Below are 22,847 nucleotides of genomic sequence, written 5' to 3'. Positions count from 1 at the left end.
TGACAAAATTTGATACAATTTTTTCAGAGCTGTATTTGATATCTGGTACCAAAGAGCATTGTTGTGGAATGCATATTATGTTTGTGAGGGGCTTTAAACCCCAAATCGCATAAAACATATTTATAGGGGCTATAGCTATATCTGAACCGATGTACACCAAATTTGAAGTACTGGCTTATAGTATAAATTCGGTTTTAACTGGCAAAATTCAGTCCATTTGGGCTGATACAAGCAATTTGGTGCACAATAAATATGAAATCGGATTAAGATATATATGGGAGCTATATCCTAATTTAAACCTATCTCCATAAAACTTGACAGAGGTATTTTCTAGCAGTATCTGATGTCCGGTATCAAATATCATTCTTCTGGAATGCATATTACGCATGTGAGGGAATTAAAGCCCCAAATCGGATAAAACATATATACTGGAGCTATAGCCAAATAAATATTGTTTGCAACATTTCATTTCAAACGGATAATAAATTCGACCTGCATTTTGTTCACAAGAATACATGGACGGACAGACGGACATACATAAATCGACTCAGAAAGTGATTCCATGAAGATCATCAAAAGTAACTACGGGTCTATCTCATGTTACAAACAAATGCACAAAGACATAATACCCTTATCACTATTTGGTGAAGGGTATAATAATTGTTTGTTATGCCCTACACCACATGGTGTTCAGGGCATTATGTCTTTGTGCATTTGTTTGTAACAGGCAAAAGGGGACGAGATAGACCTTTTGATGATCTGCATAGAATCACATTCGGAGTCGATCTATGCATGTGCGTCCATCCACCTGTCCATGTATTTCTGAAAACAAAGTACAGTTCGCATTTATTGCCCGATCCAGATGAAATTTTGCACAAATCATTTGTTTGGGCCAAGGACGAACCCTATTGAAATTGGAGATAATCGGTAAAATTTAGATATAGCTCCCATACATATCTTCGTCCGATTTGTCTTTTATTGTGCACAAAACGTGTAATATCAGCCCGAATAGTATGGAATTTTGCACGTACAACAATTACAATTAGGCCTGAAAATAAGTATGCCAAACTTGATCGAAATCGGTTCAGATATAGCTATAGCTCCCAATATATATATATATATATATATATATATATATATATATATATATATATATATATATATATATATATATATATACTAGCTGGCCCGGTCCGCGTTGCCGGCCCCTACTTTTAGTTTTTAATGCATATTTTTTAAAGCATTATAGAACACTGATCTGAATGATTTCAAAATAGTCAAAGATAATTGGTCTTTTACACCCATTACCGTAAGATAGGAATTAATTTCTTTTTGTCATTTAAATTGTGTGTTGGAAAACCCATAAAGTCCATATTTTTCTTCATAGTGTAATTCAATAACGATCCAAAAAATAATATTCGTGATTTTTTCATGTTTCTGCCACAATTTGATATTTTGGAGTTCAAAGCATGTAGACGTACATCCCACATCTACGTTCCCAGCCAATATTCTCTTGAGAGTTAAAAATTCAATAGTATACCAAATTTTTTTTTTCTGACCAAACATTGGTTAAGAATGTGGATTTGCGGGTACACTATTGTGGGAACTATACTCAAATAAATGCCTATGTGGAAATAAATGCTTATCTGTAAGACGATTCTCTATCCCAGAGTAGCCTAAATACAATTTTTTAGCCAAATCAATTGATGAATATGATCAAGATGGACTCTACTCCAAAAGTCAAAATATTATGAGAGTAGGTTTTTTACACCCGTAGAAACAAAGATGCCAAATAAAGGCCTGAAAAATGAAAGAAAAATGTCGAAAACCCCGAATATAGCTTAAATTATATAATGGTTATACCAAAACGTGATCATTTTTTGCGAGGATGGTTTCTTCTCAAATTACCAACTTTTGCTAAAATGCGTATGAGTGAAATATGGTTAAATGTAAACTATACTTGAAAAAGGAGTGTACCCTTATCCGGGGGTCATATATCGTGACCTGCAAAAGCGATTTAAGATATCTTGAAAGTTTTTTTTCCTAAATGTCCAATTCGCTCTACCATTTTGCACCCTTTATATTCAGTATTTCACTGATTGCAATTCCAATGAATTGCATTTTGAGTTCTCATTGGGCGGATTATTGTAATATGAAAGAATAGTTCCACATATAAGGGTTATACCAATGCATGGTCCTATTCTTATAATTATTTGAAAAAAATGTGTTGTTCTTCTTAAAATCTCAAATTACCAACATTTGATATACATCTGATATATATTTTGAACAACTGATTATTAATGAAACCCCTAGGAAAAATTTAAAACTCTATGGTAACTTTTGCGAAGTATAGAGCAAAATATTGAGGCCCTTTGTGTTTGGTTAAACTATATAAAATGGACCCTAAAAACGTTTGATCGACCCCCCCCCCCCCCCCCCCCCCTTTTTTTTTTGGGATTTTTAATTACCAACCAAACTGACTACTGATGATAGCGCATAGTCACCGTATAACGTTTCATGGGAGTTAAGGTTACTTTTAAGGTTTCGGAAGAATTTTCCAAGGAAATGTATCCTTTTCTTTCCAAATTTTCAATTTGTTCCACTATTTTATATAGTTTGCATATAACAGTGCTCTTCATATTCGGTATTTCACTGGTTGCAGTCCCAATGAATTTAGCATTTTAAGATCTCATTGGATGGATTATTTCCATATCTAGTCAATTTCCATTGAATTTTTTTTTTCGATTTTTCCCGATTTGAGAATTTTTGCCATGAGATCTCTTTTATCGTGTTTTTTAGCGATTTTGAAAAAGTAATTATCTTTTAACATTGGTCTAACCGCGTTAAGTTATTTCGATATCATTTGACTGACTTCCATGCAACCCGCCATCAATTTCAGTTCTCAAGAAATCAAGTCAATTAAATAAATTGGTATTAATATTCGAATTAAAAAAATATATAAAAAAACACTACAAATGTACATTAGAAAAAAGTAAGTCAAAATGGAAAAAAAAATCATGCAAAATAAAACATTACTATTGTACATTTCAAAAGTCAAAATGAAAATGTTAATATAATACATTTTTTACGCGATTTTTTTGAATATTATCCTTTTCGGAAAAGAGACAATTCCGAATTTGTATGAATCGTTAAAATCGGATCAGCGGATCTTGAGTTATAAGCGTAGTATATATATATATATATATATATATATATATATATATTTACCAATTTATTTTTACCAACGAACAACAATTGATTTTATATATATATATATATATATATATATATATATATATATATAGATTTATATATATATATATATATATATATATATATATCTATATCTATAAAGAGGAAAATGTTTGTACGTTTGTTTGTTGTTTGTTTGTTTGTTTGTAATTTATGGACTCGAAAACTGCTGAATAGATTTTTCTGAAAATTTCCATATATACTGCAACATCGCCTGAAAGTAACATAGGCTATATACATTTTTGAATTTCCACTTGGAACTGGAGATATAGCATCAGAATCGGAGGTACCTCCCAAAAATTTAGATTTTATATGCACATATCTATTGCTCGGTTAAAGATACAGTCTTCAAATTTGGAATGTGTAACGGAATTTGGAACAAAAATAAGTTTGGTAAATTATATTGTAATCGGTTCAGATTTGGATATAGCTCCCATATATATTTTCGACCGATTTCGTTCATTTGATGCCTCAAACACAATATGAATGTTCGATTCCAATGAAATTTGGAATATGTGACGGGATTTGATCCGAGAATAAATTTGTCAAATTATATTGAAATCGGTTCAGATTTGGATATAGCTCCCATATATATTTTCGGCCGATTTCAAGCATTTGATGCACCAAACACGCTATGTATCCCCAATTTCAATGAAATTTGAAACGTGTGATAGATTTTATCTAAAAAAAATTATTTCCCAAATTATATTGAAATCGATTCAGATTTGGATATAGCTCCCATATACATTTTCGGCCGATTTCATGTATTTGGTGGACCAAACAAGATATGTATGTCCAAATTTAATGAAATTTAAAATAAGTAACGGAATCGGGAGCAAAAATGAATTTTTCAAATTATATTGAAATCGGTTCAGATTTGGATATAGCTCCCATATATATTTTCGACCGATTTCATGTATTTGATGCACCAAACACGCTATGTATCTCTAATTTCAATGAAATTTGATATGTGTAGCGGAAATTAAAACAAATATACATTTGTCAAATTATATTAAAATCGGTTCAGATTTGGATATAGCTCCCATATATATTATCCGCCGATTTCACATATTTGATGCACAAAACACGATACGTATTTCCGATTCTAACGAAATTCGGCATGAGTGGCTAAATTTGGTACAAAAATAAATTTGACAAATTATATTCAAATACGCTCAGATGTGATTATAGCTCCATATATATACTCAGCCAAAGCGAGAGAGACAAAATCTGGCACCAGCAAAAATTGCCAAATTATATTGAAATCAGTTGAGGTTTGGATATAGCTAACATATATATTTCGGCCGATTTCATACATATTATGCACCAAACACGATATATATGACCGATTCCAATGAAATTCAGAATGTGTGGCGGAATTTGGTTATAATATAAATGTGATAAATTAATTGGAAATTAGTTAAGATTTGGATATAGCTCCCATATATATATTCTCGGCCAATTTCACATATTTGACGCACCAATTTCAATTAAATATGAAAGGTGTGGCGGAGTTTGGTGTAAAAGTAATTTTTTTTAAATTATATTTAAATCGGAACAGATTGGGATATGATTTTAATAAGAACCATTGACCCACAACGCCTTAGGCTAACACTAAAAAACAACACAACAATTTATTTGAAATACGCTTATTACGGCGAAGTATGTTGCTATCTCGAATTCACTACTTGCAATAGAAATGCCACTCTACTTAAAAAAATTGCAGTTTCCTGCACGCTTGGTATTTGCTATGAAATAAATAAATCCAAAGGACAAACCCTTCGTGTATGTATGTCATGTTACTGCTTTTCTAATGGTTTTGGTTATTTACGCATTAAATTAGTGCAATATTTTTTTAATTTTTAAATTTGTTTTTCTTTATCCAACATATATTCGTAAATAAAATTTTGAATGCATATAAAATCAAAAGGGGTAGCGAAGCGCACCGGGTTCAGCTAGTATATATATATATATATATATATATATATATATATCTATATATATAAATGTAAGTTGTGTTAGTTACTACGCTTATAACTTAAGAACCGCTGGATTAATTTTAACGATTCACACAAATTCGGAGTTGTCTACTCTCCGAAAAGGATAATATCCAAAAAAAATCGCGTAAAAATGTGATATATTAACATTTTCATTTTGACTTTTCAAATGTACAATAGTAATGTTTTATTTTGCATGATTTTTTTCCATTTTGACTTACTTTTTTCTAATGTACATTTGTAGTGTTTTTTTATATTTTATTTTTGAATTCGAATATTAATACCAATTTATTTAATTGACTTGATTTCTTGAGAACTGAAATTGATGGCGGGTTACATGGAAGTGTAGTAGCGAATTATGAGGTGACGAAACGGAATAGATGATATCGAAATAATTTAACGCGGTCACACCAAAGTTAAAAGATAATTACTTTTTCTAAATCGCTGAAAAATCATGAAAAAGAGATCTCATTGCAAAAATCAAAAAAAAAAACATTTTCAATGGAATCGAATTTTAAAGTAATAGTACATTCTATTGACAAACTTTGTAAGGAAGGATCTTAAAACATTTGCTGTAAAAAATCAGCGAAAAAGTTGAAGACTTTTTCAATTTGTTATTCTTTTTTTTGTCAATTTTTTTTGTGAACAAAATAAAGAATAATTTTTCACTAAAAAAATTGAATAAGTGCGAAATAGGATGTTAACTGACATCTACCTTTCAACTCCAGGGCCTACATCGTGGGTTAGCTGGAAGATGCGAACACGTTTAAACAAACAAAAATGACCGAAAAAGCTTAATGGGGCTCATTTCAAAGCGTGACAATGATCCGTCCAATGAGAGCTCAAAATGCAAAATTCTTTGGGAGAATAATAAGTAATATACCAATATTGAAATAAAAGGTGCAAAATAGTAGAGCGAATGGGACTTTTAGTAAGAAAAGGTTTTATATCCTTCCAGAAATTCTTCCCAAACATTCAAAATACCTAAAATCACTTTTGCAGGTCTTTATATCGATCATAACTCATGGATAAGGGAACAACCCGATTTCATATTTATATAACCATCTATGATTTAAGTTATTTTTGGGGTCTTGGCCGGTCACTTTTTTCATTTTTTGGCCCTTATTTGACATTTTTGTTTCCAAGGGGGTAGATAACCTCTTCGCATAAAATTTGAAATTTCAGAGTAGGGCCCATATTGGTATTGACCACATTCATCAATTGATTTGGCTAAAAAATTTTATTTATGCCACCCTGGGGTAGGGAACCATCATACAGATAATTGCCACATAGGAATTTATTTAAGTAAAGTCCCCACATTGGAGTATCCCCAAGTCCACTTTCACATCTAATGTGTGGTCAGAAAAGAAAATTTTGTATTCTATTGAATTTTTAACCCCCAAGAGAATATTGGTTGGGAACGTAGATTTGGGATGTACATATATATGAAATAAATTGTGGAAACATGAACAAATTACAAATATAAGAAAGTAGCACGGGACCGAATATTTGTTTAATCATCATTGAATTATCCTATGATGAAAATATGGAATTTAAGGGGTCTCCAACTTACAATTTAAATGGCAAATAAAATGAATTCCCATCTTATCATTCTGCCCTCAATTATGAGGTGGATAAAACTATTTTACTTATTTAAATCACGCGAAATGCTATGACATGCTATATTGTTCTGCTATATTTTTGATTTGGCCTCTATTTGTCATCTTGGATTATAAGGGGTAGAAGAAAGTTTCCAATGTAGGTCGATGTTTCGGAGTAGTGCCCATATAAAGAAGGTACCTCCTAATTTAACCACATTTCAAAGAATTTGGCTAATAATGCGTATTAGGGTGGTGAAAATCTTACACTAAATTTCAACATATCTACCAATTTTAGAACTTAATTTGTTTAGCACATCCACACAGTTGAAGCCCACGGTTTAAATATTGAAGCCCACTGGTCAAAAATGGGTACAGGTATTTTAAAACACTTTAAATCGACCTGTACGTGAACACTTATATCAGTCATATCTGTGAATAATTATGCTTGGGAATATATGCATAATAGACAAAAACTACGGGCCGGCAACGCGGACCGGGCCAGCTAGTATATATATATATATATATATATATATATATATATATATATATATATATATATATATATATATATATATATATATATATATATATATATATATTTCATCCGATTTGTTATTTTTGTTCTCCGCAGCCGTAATATAAATTCTCCCAGAAAAACGTTTAATAGTTATGTGGAGCTCCACTAAAGAGTAGAGTAGAGTATCATAAGTTCGGCCCGCCCGACTTTAAGACTTTCTTTTCTTTTCTCATTTAGTGTTGGGAAAGTCATCTTGGCTTAATCTTTTTTTATCTCTATTTAATTCGCTGGATGGAATTCTTGATAACTCTATTAATAAAATTTGTCGTATTTATTATTTTGCTTAGAGTAGAAGTTGATTAATGAATGATCCTGACGCCGTTGGCTTTTTGTACAAATATAACTTATGTTTACTTCCATGCCTTATATCTTTTGAGTCCAATAGGCTAATTTTTAGTTTTTCTCTATTTCATACGTAAATTGCTTACTTCTGTTAAATGTATTTAAGATATTTTATGTGTTTTCGGCTTTCTTTAATACGCAAGATATGTCATCTACAAGTTTCGTTAATGCTCTTGGCTTGATCGCCAGTTTTTCTATCGATGTGTCTAATAATTGCTCCATTACAATGATTGGTGATGCTGGCGATTCCAATGAAAGTACTTTACGTTGTTCGTACACCTTGTCTGTATTTAAAAAAATATCTTGAGTCTTTTACACAAAAAAGCCATATTTCCTTAAAGACACATTTTTTTTAATAATCCATCTTTCTTCTATTGTTCTTAAAGCTAGGTTTGTTGGTACGCTGGGGAACAACGCACTAAGTCATTATCCTGGTTTTTAAATCTATAGCGTTTTTAATATTTTATGATGAGTCTTCGGTTAAGCGTTTTAGAATATTAACAATATATTTCGAAAGTTCGTGAGCAGGTTAGTTGATGGATGACCTATTGTAGAAATTCATTTTTTCCTTTCTTTTTTAACCTCCAAGGTTTAATATTGGTAAATCTTAAATTTTTACTTCTTTCAAATCCAAGTTCTGTCGACATTATATCTGATTGTGATTGCCTTTATTTTAATTCAAACACACATACATACACGTTGGTAGCAACCTATATTTATGCAATTCTAATATGAAAAGCATATACATAACGGTTCCGACTCATGTTTGAATGATGGAATTTATGCATTCGAATTAGGTGTGTCGTGTATGTTTTTGTGATAGAATAAGTTCCGAGAAGTTCTTTTTATGTTGCTTACAAAGGGGTGTTGAGAACATTCACACATTTGCATAATTTTATAAATGAACACTTTTTGTCCGGACTTGGCTTCTGCTCGAATTCAAGTGACCACAGTTGGTCATTCGGTCGGGTTTAGTGTTTTGAAATATTCCTCTTTGGTACACGACATGGGCCGTGTACTGAAGCAAAAGGACAAAAACTCTGTGGAGCAATGCTTTCATCGGCATTGTTTGAACGGAAGTGACTATTGCGGAATGTCTTCTGTACGAGTATGAATGGATGTCACTATCACACGTACATACATAAATTTGAACAAGGAGTACATAACACCTACTTATATGAGATATTCCACCTACAGCATATAACATATACCTATTATGCAAGTCTTGACAAAGCGTAAACAAGGCTCAATATGAAACCATGGTTTCGGGTCATTACAAATGAAGCTTCAATTCGATATCTCATGCCACGCGTCTAGGCACTGCAAAAACCAGTAAAGAAAGTCTAAAAGTCTGGCGTAGCAGTCTTTATGATACCCTACATCCCTTTGCATATTTAGTAGAGCTTCATATAATAAATCGGATGAACAATATATATGGGAGCAATAGCTATATCTGAACCGATATTCCCGAAATTTTACATACTTGTTTCTATGCTCAATTTGGTCGTAAGTGTCAAATTCAAATCGGATAAACAATATATATATGGGAGCTATAGCTATATTTGAATAGATGTTGATGATGTGATTTTGGCATACTTATTTCCAGGCTTAATTTGGTCGCATATGGTCGTATATATAAAATTCCATACTATTTGGGCTGATATTACAGGTTTGGTGGACAAAAAAAAGGCAAATCGGACGAATATATATATGGGAGCTATATCAGAATGTTGACCTATTACCTCCAATTTCAGTAGGATTCGTCCTTGAGTCAAACATATAACTTGTGCAAAATTTTCTCTGTATCAGGCAATAAGTGCGACCCGTACTTTGTTTACAAAAATACATCGATAGACGGACGAACGGACTGACGGACATGCATAAATCGACTCAGAATGTGATCTATGCAGATCATCAAAAGTAACTATGGGTCTATCTCGTTTCCTTTTATCTGTTACAAACAAATGCACAAAAACATAATTCCCTGACCACCTTGTCGTGTAGGGTATAAAAAGCAGTATCTGTGTGCTTGTTTTTATAACGACAATACCCAAAATACCGATTCATTCCAACGGACTGCAAATAATGGGTTAGTCCACAAAAGTTTGCAAAAACGTGAGTCGAACATTTGTTCGGAAATCTATTATTTTGAAGTAGGATTTTTTGCCAAGATATAGACTTATTCAGAACAATAATTTCTGAGCTATCGGACTTGATAAGCATGCTTAGTATCTAAAATTCCACAAAAATCTCGAATGGATTGAAATGAATTAAAAATTGTGAAATTTGTACTGATGTTTGGTAAAGGATCTCCAATGCATATACGTATATATGTGATTGGAACATTGTGTGTTACAAACAGCGTTTAACCTCATTTACATTTCCACAGTCTCGATCATAATCCCCTCTGATGTGGAATGTTTCGTATATCACAAATATCGCTTATACATGTATGTATGTATGCCCGAACTGAAGCAGTCATAGGTGAATTGATATTTTTTGCCACTACTGCTCAACGTCTGTTCTTGGACATTTACACGATTCGATAGACAGAAGGCGCGGTGGCATGCTAGTGGTGACATTCACATTAAATATGAGTGCAGTTGAATTCCTCACCCAAAAATTCCTGGGGAACATTTCACGACTATAAATTAATAGGATTTATTGCTAACGATAAGAGTGCGCTTGTAGCCGGTAATATATGAGAGAGACATAGACGACGGTCGTTCGGTGGCAAGTTGCAAATATGTACTCACTAATCTACCGACGGAAAGTTGTCTGTCAAAATGAGATTTACTGCGACTAACTGAATCGTTCGTTCGTTTGTTCGCTCATGCATGCCATTTGTCGTTTCAGGGAGCGACATAGCTTATTTCCCAACGAAAATGCCTGTTGACTTGCATGGATTCTAAATCGATTGGCTAAATATAATATGAAACATATAATTACTACCCAAAATGAAATGTACTTAAATAATTTGTGACAAAGTGTGATTATACCCATGACCGCAATGTGTCCGAAACCTTGATATATTGATTCTAGATCCAATTTTCATAGGGTCAGCCATATGGTTACAGAGAGTATATATTATTTGTGCGGCCAAAATGTGCTTACTCAAAACAGTCTCCTTACACTTAAATCTCAAGGAACCTTAAAACCAAATCCGTTCCAGGTGTTGTTCTAGCAGTGTCCGTCCGTCCTTCTGTCTGTCTGGCTTGTGCACACAATATCTCTCGCAGAGATTATCCGATTTTACCATACTTATATCGAGTTTCGTTCTAGTATCTCCACGATATTTTTATACCCTCCACCATACATAGTATGAAGGGTATATTAAGTTCGTAACTCATCGAATAATAGTTTTAGAACCAACAAAGTATATATATTTATTATAATCAGAGTAAAATTCTAAGCCCTGTCCGTCCGTCTGTTCGTCGATTGTAATCACGCTACAGTCAAAACGAATAGAGATAGGAAGCTAAATTTTTTTTACAGATCTGTCTTTTGTATACAGGCAGGTTAAGTTCGAAGATGGTCTATGTCGGTCCACTATATCGTATAGCCCCCCATATAACGGTACCCCCGATATTCGGTATTTTGATGTTTTTGGCCACATTTTTCAATGGAATTGTCTTCAAATCCATACAAGGGGTTTTTTTAACAGTACCCCCAGATTTTAGACATTATTTGCGACATTTTTCACCGAAATTGTTTCAAATTACGTATATAAATTCTGAACCGTTACTACAGCATGTGACACAAATTACTTATGCAGGACCACGTCTTCGTATTGCCCCCATATAACGGTTTTCATTTGACCGGTATTTTTCGACGGATTTTTTTTGACATTTTTCAATATTCTTCCGGCCGAACGTAGCTGCTTTTTTACTAGTTCATTTTTATATGCTCCACCATAGCAAAGAAGGTATATTAAGTTTGTCCTTCCATTTGTTATACCTCGAAGTATACATTTTAGACCCCACAAAGTGTATATATTCTTGATCAGCATATAATTCTTAGAGATGTCCGTCCGTCTGTGGAAATTACTCTACCTGCCGAACAAAATTAAGTATGTTGATACAATTTTACTCAGATGTCTGTCTGCTGGACTTTTGGTAAAATTGAAAATGGACAATGTATGTCTACGTTTTGGTATAGCCCCCATAAGTCGGAACTCCCAATATTCGGATTTGACGATTTCAGCGACATTATTCACTGGAATTGTATTAAATTCCGTAATTGAAGTTTCTAGTGGAAACTACAGTATATGATGATGATTTCAGCAATAATATTCACAGGAAAAGTTTCGCATTTGAATATTGTAATGGCATATAACAAAAATTTCATACATCGGACCACGTCTTCTTATAGGCCTCATTATAACGGTATTTTTATGATTTTTTAAAGATGTTTTTTTTTTTTGAAAATCTGCAAATTGCTTCAAAATGTTGAAGTTATTTAATATAATTTGTGTAAACTAGAAATTATGAAATTGATATTTACGATTATGGCCAAAATTTTTTTGTACGTTCCCAATATTTATGCTGTACACCACAAGGTGGTCAGGGTATCATGCCTTTATGAATTTGTTTGCAACATGCAAAAGGAGACGAGGTAGATTTCGATTTTTGCATGTCCGTCCCTCCGTCTGACTGTCTGTCCATGAATTTTTGTTCACAAAATACAGGTCGCATTTATCCGATCCAGATGAAATTTTGCACAAGTCATTTGTTTGACCCAAGGACGAACCCTACCATATATATCTTCGTCCGATTTGTCTTTCATTTTGCACCAAACGTGTAATATCAGGGTAGGCACTTACGACCAAATTGAGCATAGAATAAAGCATTTCAAATTTGGTGAAAATCGGTTTAAATATAGCTATAGCTCCCATACATATTGTTTATACGATTTGTTACATTTTTACTTATTATTTGTTATATGAAGCTCCACTAAATATACAAAGGGTATCACAAAATCGGTCCCGCCCGACTTATAGTCTTTCTTTACTGGTTTCATATAATATTTGTATATGGGTATTTAAAAGTGGATTTTAATCATATTAAAACAAACCTCCTTTATTTCAAAACACAAAAGATTTCTATGCAGAACAAAGCTTTGTAGAATTTAACATGCTTTGATATATTTCATAAATAAAACTACTTTATATAGAACGATTAAAGGTGTTCACGCATGTTAATGTCTATGTATTTTTGATTTTACACACCTTAACACATATGTAAGCAAGAAATAAAAGAAACATTGCATATCATCGTTGTTCGTAAGTGAATCTTTTAAAAGCATTTCTTTGAATATTAACAATATCCCGTTTCAAAATTTTACGTACATATGTACGTTGTCGTGGAACAAAAACAAAATGTTTACACAACTAAAATGAAATAATAACAAGACCTTAGCGAATGTGACGGTGATGCTTTTTAAAGAAGACATTGTCGATTCAATGTCTATAACAAGAAAAATATCACAAATAAACCACTATTCCAAAGATAAAATCTTATATTTACAACACTTCACATAGCAGGATTAAAAGTAATACAGATAATTTTAAAAGAGCTTCTGACGTCTGGATGGAACTGATTTTACATGATTTAAAACAGTCAATTTGCATGAGTTTTGGCACATGTTGAATACAATTGCTTCTAGTTTGAAATACGGGGTTCTTAATAGGTACCACCTTCTCTTGTGGACAATTTTCAATACAGATTCATGTTTTCTTATAGACCTGAACAGAAAATCCTGGATTTCATTATACCCTCAGTTCAGGATCGATTTGATTCAGGATTTTGTAGTCGATCTAGCGATGTCCATCAGTTTGTCTGGCTGATGCGCATGATAATTCTTGAAGAGAGTGTACCAAAATTGCAAATTTTGAATAACCAAATTTCACACACAAGGTCAGGTATGAAGATGATAAATATCGACCCACCTCTTTTGGTATCTCACCATCCTAATATTTTGTTTCAGTATTAGATGAAGTGGAATACGTCGGTCCACTATTTTTTTGACCTCACGCATATTTCTTAATTTTCCAAAAATTACTACATTTATCCTGTAAAGGTAAATGATGTAGTCTATATAGCCACTAAATTCTATATAGATATATGGACAACATTGGACCAATCCTTTGGAACCTCCTCCCATAAAGGGTCAACAGTTTGAATAATCATACCGCTAGTCAAAATATGTTCAAATAAACGAACAGAGGCTGAGGGTATACATCAGTCGGCAAAACCGACGGATAGGACGGCAAATTTAAAAATATGCTACAACATCGCCTAAAACTAATATAAGCTATATAACTTTTTGAAATTTGGAACTGGAGATATAGCACCAGAATCGGAGGTACCTCCAAAATATGTGGATTTTTAATGCACATATCTAATGATCGGTTAAAGATGAAGTCGTCAAATCTGGAATGTGTAACGGAATTTGATACAAAAATAAATTTGCCAAATTATATTGAAATCGGTTCAGATTTGAATATAGCTTTCATATATATTTTCGGCCGATTTCACATATTTGATCACCAAAAACGACATGTATGTACGATTCCAATGAAATTCGCAATTAGTGACGGAATTTGGTATAAAAATTAGTTTGCGAAATTATATTGAAATCGGTTAAGATTTGGATATTGCTAACATAAATATTTTTCGACCGATTTCAAATATTTTATGAACCAAACACGCTATGTATCTCCAATTTCAATGAAAATTGCAATGTATGATTGAATATGATATGCAAAATATTTTGTCAAATTATATTGATTCACCGCGCCTTTGAAAGTGGTAAGTAAGAAAACTACATAACAATTTAATTAATACTACGACTGTTTGGGGAAAGTGTGTAGGTTCAGTTGTATCTCTACCTCGAATCCCTTTACCGTCCAACATTAAATTAATGCCGTTTCCTGTACACTTGGCATTTGCTATGGCAATTAAGATTTCCCAAGGACAAACTCTTTATGTATGCGGACTATTTTTGCTCATGGTTAGCTGTACCTGGCATGCTCAGGCGTTTGGCGCTTGTAGATCGAGCAATTTGTTCGTTTAAGCTGCTAAAAAAAAAACTTTGTATATCCTTAAGCTTTCCAATAAATAACTTTTTAATATTCTTGAATCAGAGATGGGCATAATGCACTATACTTTAAGTGCACTAATAATTTCACTATCACTGTTCATTTAGTGGTAGTGCAATTTATAATTCCACTACCACTAAAGGGTTAGTGGTAGTGAAAAATAAATTGCACTACCACTAACCCTTTAGTGATATTTAAAACAAAATTGCACTACCACTAAATTTTAGTGGTAGTGAAATTTCAATAGCACTACCACTAAATTTAGTGGTATTTAAAAAAACTTGCAGTAATTTAGTGGTATTTCATAAAAATAGCACTAAATGCTATTTAGAAAAGTAATCAAATTTTATGAATATGTACTATATATTCTGGATTGTTGTTCCCTACTCACTTCAATAAACTTCATTATAGCTGGTATAATACTTATATACATAGTGCTTTTTTGGCTTCGCTAAAATTTAGTGGTAGTGCAAATTTTTTTTTGAAAAATCACTAAATTTAGTGGTAGTGCTATTAAAATTTCACTACCACTAATATTTAGTGGTAGTGCAATTTTTTTTTAATTATCACTAAAGGGTTAGTGGTAGTGCAATTTATTTTTCACTACCACTAACCCTTTAGTGGTAGTGGAATTAAAAATTGCACTACCACTAATTATTTAATTCTTAGTGCACTAAAAATTTAGTGCAATATGCCCAACCCTGTCTTGAATTTGTTTTATTTTTATTTAAAAACCACGAAATATTCGTACATAAAATTTTGAATGCATATAAAATCAAAAAGGGTTAGCGATGCGGGCCGGTTTAGCTAGTCGTACTATATTTAGATTTACTACCCATATACAGGGTGAGATGAAAAAACTGCAACCAAATTCAGACTGCTGTCATTTCTAAACCACTCGTCTGACAGCTATTAAAATTATTCTAGTGACAGCTCATTATATTGTTTACAAGCGTACAAAAGCATTTTGCTTAGAATTTTCCAGAAAAAAAAGTTATTCGTGTTGGAATTCAAGCGTGATAGTGTGATTTCCTTATATTTGGCTGGAAAACCACAAGTGGGTATCTTAGAGCACCCCAGCATTTAAATGTGAATAAATCTTTTGTGTCTCGTACCATTGCTAGTTACCGTGATACTGGTAGCGTAGCCCGAAGTCAAGGAAGTGGACGGAAGAAAACAGCAACATCAGCAGAAATGGCCGAAGAGGTCAGTTGAAAATGTGTACTCTCCGCTCGTATTAATCGGCCGTGGCATCAGAATAAATGCCGAATCTTATCGCAAAAATATTCTGGAGGGTGTGTTAAAGCCTTAGGCTTGCAAACATTTTGGGCGCGACCTTGGATATTCCAACAGGACTCATCTCCATCGCACTCAGTACGCACCACCCAAGAATGATTACAAAATGAGGTTCCTCGCTTCATGTCCAGCGCACAATGGCTACCAAAATCTCCGGATAACAATCCGTTAGACTTTTGTGTCTGGAGTATTCTGGAAAGCAAAGTTGGCACTAAAAAATACCAAAGTGTCGATCACCCCAAACAAGCGCTTCGCCGGGAACAGGCAACATTTGGTCAGCGTGTGACTGTTTCATTGGCCGTTTGAAGGCCATAATTCGTGCCAAAGGTGACCAATTCGAAAAATCTAAACTTGTTCCAAAATTTGATGCTATTTCCGACCTTTTTTTCTTTCATTCAATAAAATTTAAAAAAATGTAAAAATTATGGCGTTTGACTTTGTTGCAGTTTTTTATCTAACCCTGTATATCTCCCCCGATTTCACGTTTGTTGTTCACAAAATGCGCAATTTATGACTAAATAAGATAATGAAGATAAAATATAATAAGACAAACATACAATTTTGATACATATGACAGAATTTAGACTATAAGACGTACAGTAAAATCAGTTCTTATGTAGCTATATAGTAGTATATGTGTAGAAATCGGATGCAAAATTCAGCCTAGAAGCAGGTACATCAAATATAATTAAGATTTAGCTACAGCCCCATATAATATAACCTCTATGCAATAAACTTTCCACCAACATTGATATTCTGCACAACATATCATAACCATTCTAGAAATACCTTTCTCAAATTTTGTCAATATCGGTTTAGATTTGCATATGGCTCTCATATATATGTATTCTTCTATAATTTTGTGTAAATGATATACCAACGACGCTATGCTTGTCCAATTATGTTGGTTCTTCCGATTTTTCATTTTATGACGAATTCGATAGCATTGATATTTGGTTCCAGAGGTCACACACAATATAAATTTAAGTTATGTGGAAATCGATTAAGGCATAGCTTTCATAAGTTAGTTCCAAATGATTTAAACCGCTCGTAAGCCGTAGTAAGCAATCAATACTTAAATGACATATATAAACGTATAAATGTTATAGGTTACTCTGCTAAATATTAAAAGTGGCGTCGGATATCATGAGGAGGGCACTGCATTATAGCAAATTCCCAATAACAGATACAACATACCCCGTTCAGATACGGGACCTGGACACTTATTCACACATTTTAAAACGTGTAACTTTCCAAATTGTTGAGGATATAAAATGAAAAATCTTTACTCAAAATATGGCGTAGAAAAAATAACACAACAAATACAACTATTCTCTTGATGTACGCGTATACATTCTATATAATAAAACACAACCCTTAACAATGACATTTTCCGGTTCAAAGTTTGTCGTTGCGTTTTTAACAAACTATAAAAAATGATTATCGGGTTTTACATGCTTCGGACCAAATTGCTGAAAACTCTCACCACCAGCCGGCCAGACAGACAGACGACAACTTTTGCTTTCAAGGAATTTAATTAGAGACGGATTTCAAAAAGGAAACTATGCAAAAAATTCAATTTATTCGAATGGGTGTACTTGAAATTGTTGCAATTACGCAGTTTTTGTGTTACATGCAGCAAGTGTCACCAACGGGGGTACTGTGCGACGGAAGCTGGCAGGCTGTGTGTCGCTGAAATTAAGCATCTATTCAAACTCACCGGCGAAATGTCAACGGCATGAAGAGGGTTGATCTCCTGGAAGACTCACAAACCACTAGACAAATGCGTCATAGAGGAAAATAAACTAAATTACTAAGGACTGCATACGAAGGAGGCCAATGTGGTGACGGCGAGGGGTGCATATTTTAAATAAGATTTACAACCTGAGGTGGTTGGAAGGATTGGTGTGAGCACGTCTGATTGAATGGGGAGAAGCTGTGACTGATGTTGTTCACTCCTGTCAACAACGTCTGCATGTAATCACAACAATTCTTCCTTATTATAATTGTAGACAAAGAAGTTCGCAAGCATACAAAAACAGAATGAGACACACGTTCGTGCATCAATTCCCAATCATCGCAAAGCATTATAATTTATCCTGCAACATTTGGGCAGGTACATTGTACAGATACATCATTGGTGTTTACTTTAAATGAAAGTGATTGTGGGAACTCTCTAGAAGAATAAACAGTATATTTTAGTTTTTAGGTGGGAAGATTTTTGAATTCAGTAAATACGCTTTAAGCAAGTGCCGCATACCCATCGATTGGGTTGCCATGCTTCGTTGTAGTTAACATTTTATATCATTCGGAAGATACACCTCGAAAACTGACAAGTTTCATCCACAGTCATGGTAACCAGTTTTGTACAACTTTTAGCGTATTCTACGGTTTATAATGCCATAAAATATAGTTAGCTATAAATAAACGCTATACTTATATGGGTTTGGTTCAAAATTCTAGATGCACCCAAATACGGAAATGTATCTGAGATCTTAAAACACGATTTATGATAAAAATAGATTTTTATACCTTCCATCTTTCTAGGTAGGGTATATTAACTTTGTCATTCCGTTAGTAACTCCTCGAAATACCCCACAAAGTATATACACTGGTGGCGAAAACCAAAGCAACTAAAATCGCAAAGACAATAAATACCCTGTAACTTTTACAAAAATTAACAAATCGTGATTATTTTTCCAGTTTTGAATGAGGTGCTCAATCCACTTTTAAAAAACTAAAAATAGGAATACAAAAATAATATTGAATGAAAAATAATATATGGAAAACTAAAATGACCCAATTTTGCTTGGTCGAAACTAAAGCAACTTTTTGACTTTTTATTTAAAATAATTAAATTTTGACTAGTAGTCGATAGCATCCATTAGTTTAATAGCAGATGCACCGCAACGAGGCATTGAATCTATAACACGCTCATTTGATCCTTTGGTATGCTTTTCCAGGAACCCTGAATTCTTTGAAAAATGTTGTGTTTATTTCTTTCCGAATCCCGCTTGATCTTCCTGTCTACGATACTCCAAAGGTTTTCTATGAAGTTTAGGTAAGATGATTGTGCCGGCCATGACAAAACCCCGATTTTTGACACCCGCAACCAATCATTTACAAGTTTTGATGCGTGTTTGGGATTATTGTCATGCTGAAACACCCCAAGAAGCCGAATATTTTCCTCAACGGAAGGGAAAAAGTGATGTTCAACACATCTTTGTGAACAAACCGATCCATAACTTCCTTTATTTCATGGATAGACCCAAGTTCATAGAAAAAAAAAACAGCGCCACACCATTTTTAACCCTCCTTCATGTTTCACTGTACCCTTGCAACACTGCGGCTTGAGTCTTTCATTTTTTTGGTCTTCTCACCGTAAAATTTTCTTATGTCTGAGCCTTTAATATTAAACGTAGACTCATCCCAGAATAAATCGTTTTTCCATTGAGCTGGATTCCAATTAATATTATCGTTTCCGAAAGCCATCCCAGCTTTCCGATTTTTTCAGATATAAATGGCTTTTTTTGATGGTCTACGGGCATGCAGACCAGCTGCCACTACTCGTCTACGCAATGATCTCGAGCTTATACCCAATGATAGCTTTCTCACCAATTCAGGTCAACTCTTAAATGGCTGTTTTTATTTATTTTATTTATTTAAAACTAGAAAAACTTTCTCATTTTCTTAATTTTTAAAAAACTTACAGAGCATTCATTCTCTCTGTAATATCAGTTGCTTTAGTTTTGGCCACCAGTGTATATTCTTCATATACGATTTAGGCCTGTCCGCCTATACGTCTGTTGTAATTTTGCACACGTGTGTATTTTGTCAGTAGGCACGGCCATGTCAGTCCACGTTTTCGTATATCCCCCATATAACGGTACCTCCTGATATTCGGTATTTTAATAATTTTACCGACATTATTCACCGGAAATCTTCCAATCGTATTTAAACATCGTATTTGAAGATCTTAATGGGTGCTACATCCTACGGTTTTCATATAAGCGTTATCTTTCGGAATTGTTTGAAAATATTCAAGTTCCTTTCGTGTAGTGAAGGGTATTAAAAGTTCGACAAGGCCGAACTTAGCATCCTTTTTACTTATTTATATTTAGATATTGTAATGTTATTAAGATATTAGGCATAAATTCTTGATGTTTTTTTTTTTCAATCAAAAACCAATTTTGAATGTTTTTGGTTGACGTTTACTTTCAAGATCCGCTGCACCCATCTTTATAAAATTAAGTAGAGGGTTTTCTATGCAGAACCAGAAAGCTATCACAAAATATCGTTGATGAAGAGTGTATTTTACGGGTGTGATGGACATAAATACCAACTCGGAAGAAACAATTATATTCGACTTATAGCTATATCTAAACCGATTTTCACCTAATGTTAACCGTTTTGTGCCCAAACTGGAAATCGGATAAAGATATATATGAGGGCTATATCCAAATCTGAACCGATCTCAATAAAATTTGGTAAAGGTTTTCTAAAGATACATTTGACATCTTTACATATATGGGAGCTATAGCTGTATCTGAACCGATTTTCTCAAAATTTAAATTATTTTCTTCTAGGCTCAATTCGACCACATATGTAAAAGCAAATCGGAAGAAGATATATAATACACGGTTTGCCATTAGGTCAAACAGATAACCTGTGTAAAATTTTATCAAAATGTCGCCTTTATTTTGTTCAGAAAGATAGACAGATAGGCGAACGGATAGATATCTATAAATCATCATTCATGGTTTCTTGAAAGTCATCAAAAGGAACAATGGGTGATCTCGCTTCTTTTTCCATGTTACAGACAAATGCACAAATATATAATATGTACCATTGATTATTATTCTATTCGCCAAGAGCTAAAATTGGACTTTCGAGAGCAAATCAAAGTTCTTCACGGCTTGAAAGATATGAGAATGGCAAAATTATGGTTTTTAACATCACAGTCTCAAATTTTTAGGAACCCACAATCGCAAAAGTGCAAGTGATGATCTTACTTCTGATCGTTTATCAGGCTGAGGTGTCAGAATATATGATATTTTTTTTTTATTACACAGTGCATTCATTGTTATGTGTCGAAAAATTAAGACAACTAAAATATTTTAATTATTTATTTAATTATTTACTATCATACACATAAATAATAATCAATATACCACTTCAGTGCAATCACAAATTTTCTAAATTACATAAAATTAACTTTAGATTAGTCGCAACATCAATCTTTTTGTTGTTATTTTTATCTCTAAATTAATGATTTTTATTTTTTATACATTGTTCTTAAAACATAATTATATCATGTGGCATTGATGATAAAATAAACGTTAAGCAAAAAACACGGCATTAAAAATAATATGTACCCATGGTGATAAAAAATTGATGAATGAATTCAGAAGAAAAAAACGTACATACATTTGCCGCAGAGTCCTCATCAATTTTTTCATGCTCTGAATTGTTCTACTATAGAATTTTTGATTCGCAAAAAGTTATACCCCCAATGTACAGGATTACAGTTGTTTTTCTGGGTTAATTTTAAATTTATTTCACAAATTGTATTTCATTCACCAATAGCTGAAAACAAAATACTCATATCGAATTGGCTTGAATTGATATTTGATTGCTTATATTTCACGCCAACTGTTGGTAGTGCTGCTAATCGGGAAATATTACAGTGAAGGGAATAAAAAAAAAATGATATCGTAATGTGATTGAAAAAAAATATCTTGTATAGAAAATCAACCAAAAATGAAGCCCATCTCCTTCCCAATTTAAATGAATAAATTTTGCAAAATTGGGTCTGTTGGTGATATGACGACAGCAACGCGACTTCGACCAGTTCGATCGATCAAAACATCGCAGTTGTATTCGACACAGAGCTCAGCGTGTCTTCAAATCCACTATGCAGCGAATTTTGATGAAAGATCTACATGTTAATGCTACAAAATCAATTGACTCAGGACCTTAAGCCTCCCTTTGCTTTTCCTCGTTAAGTAGGTATTGAAGAGACAACATGAAAATGTTGATATTGCCGATGAAATCATCTTCACTGACGAGGCCCATTTCCATCTTGATGGCTTCGTCTTGAGGAAAATCCTCGAGTGATTCACGAGAAGCAAATGTATCCTCAAAGTCAGTGTGTGGTGTAGTTTTTGGGCTGGAGGGATCATTGAAACTTTATTTTGAAAATGAGACAGTTCAGGAGCAAAACAGTAAATGGTGTTCGGCATTGTGATATTATAACTGATTTTTATACCCTACACCAATCAGTGGTGTCTTTGAGCATTTGTTTGTAACATGGAGAAGAAAGCGAGATAGATCAATAGTTACTTTTGAGGATCTTCATAGAATCACTTTCTAAGACAATATATGCGTGTCATTCCGTCTGTCCATCCGTCCATGTATTCTCGTGAACAAAATGCAGGTCACATTTATTATCCGATTGAGATGAAATCTTGCAATCAATATTTTTCTTTCCCAAGGACGAAACCTGTTGAAATTGGTGATAGTCGGATCAGATTTAGATATAGCTCCCATATATCTTTAACCGATTTCGGGTTAGTTGTACACCAAATGACCAACACAAGCCCAAATGGCCTGTATTTTGGTTCATCCCACCGAATCGAGTCTGGAAGCAAGTAAATAAAATTTGGAGAAAATCGGTACAGATA

Source organism: Musca domestica, unplaced genomic scaffold (assembly GCF_030504385.1).
Source record: "Musca domestica strain aabys unplaced genomic scaffold, Musca_domestica.polishedcontigs.V.1.1 68, whole genome shotgun sequence".
Classification (NCBI taxonomy): domain Eukaryota; kingdom Metazoa; phylum Arthropoda; class Insecta; order Diptera; family Muscidae; genus Musca; species Musca domestica.
This window is presented reverse-complemented; position numbering follows the sequence as displayed.